This window comes from Pteropus vampyrus, unplaced genomic scaffold (assembly GCF_000151845.1).
Source record: "Pteropus vampyrus isolate Shadow unplaced genomic scaffold, Pvam_2.0 Scaffold28, whole genome shotgun sequence".
NCBI lineage: Eukaryota > Metazoa > Chordata > Mammalia > Chiroptera > Pteropodidae > Pteropus > Pteropus vampyrus.
The window spans coordinates 6,019,689-6,021,293 of NW_011888809.1; positions in this window are offsets into that span (position 1 = coordinate 6,019,689).

Below are 1,605 nucleotides of genomic sequence, written 5' to 3' on the forward strand. Positions count from 1 at the left end.
CCTCCCACACCCTCCGGACACTTGGTGCCTCTGCGGTTAGGCTGCCTCAAGGACTTACAGACTGTGAAATGGGGGAGGTTTGCGGCGGAGTTTTCTCCTTTCTGGCCCACTCCATGTCTGGTATCACGAATCTCCACCCCTCCACCTCTAGGCCTGCAGCCGAGAGACTTTCGATATCAAGTGTGCATCCTTGGAAGAATGGGTTCCCAGAGCAGTTTTCCAGGCAGTCGGGAGTGGGGCAGTGCGCTGCCCAGAGGCCTCCAGCCCACTCCCAATGCCTCTGCCTTTGCCCGCTCTACCGAAGACTGCTATCATTCTGGTGAACCCAGAAGCCACTTCTCAGCGTAGCTCTCTGCGGTCTACACTCCTGACAGTGATTTCATAGATTGTGCAGAAGCAGCAACGCAAGCGGAAGGGGCAGGCGGGGCTACGGGCCACCAGACCCCACACAGGCTATAATTCCCGGGAGACGTGGTTGGGGGCATTTTCCCGCTCCTATGGTCGCACGAAAAGGGCAAGGGGAGGGTCAGAAAAGCTGGGTGGATTTTCTTGCCTGTTCACTCCGTAGGGGCCACCCTTTTCCTCACTACAGTCCCAGAAAGTTCTATCCCCCCTTCTGTCTCGCTGTGGGTTTTCGGGAGCGAAGGGGGCCGGTGGCGCTGGGGCCCTTCCCAAAGATGCTAGGCCTGCGGTTCGTGTGAGGACCTGGGGGTAGAGGAGCTGCTGGAGGGACTCCTCAGCTGGAAGTGGATAAGGCTCGAGAAACTCCCGGTGTAGGCTGGAGCTTCCTGGCGTGTGCTCTCGGAGACGTCAGGAAAGAACAGCCCGCAGGGGCTTAGCCTTAGGAGGAAGAGGTTCGGGTTCCACCTCTTTCGGAATGTCGCTAGGGATTTGGGGCACGAAGGGACGTTTTCCTGCGGACCTCCTCGTCGTAGGATTCAGGGCTCGGAAAGGGGAGGAGGAGAGAGAGATGCAGTGGTGGTCTAGGGCTCCTGGACACCTTAGCTTTAAAAACGTGAGGCCTGTGATATCATAAGCCCCCTCCTCTCTTGGCGGAATCTTGGTGTCCCCGTAAGTCGAGAGTCTGCTCAAAGGCGTTCCTCCCATCTCCCAGAGCGCTATGGCGCTGTGACGTCACGACATCCTCCCACGGACACAGTGACATTACACAGGCCGCTGGCAAAAGATTGGCTATGTCAACAGCAGTTTCTCATTTGCGTAGTCCTATCATGTCATAGAAGGGCCCCAATCAGAGAAATGACAGCCCGGCTCCCCCATTTCCCCGCCCGGCCCCGCAATGCCCGCCCATAGAGGAGCCAAAACTCTGTGTCGCGTTGCCGTCCATAGGATCCGCAGACCCGAAGCATTGACAGTAGCCCTCAGTGACGGAGGTTGCTCCCCAGCGTCGCCCTCCGGAATCTGGTGGCTTAGATTGCACTGCCTGCCCGCAGGCTTTGAGGGCACCCGCTGCCGCGGGTTACTCCCCCCGCGCACCTGGCCCCGCCCAGGCCCCGCCCCACCCCAGGCCTCCCCGCCCGCCGCGCAGGCTCCCGCGCAGGCGCAGAAGGAACTCGCCGCCCAGAGCAGCGGCCGCTGAAGCGCAGG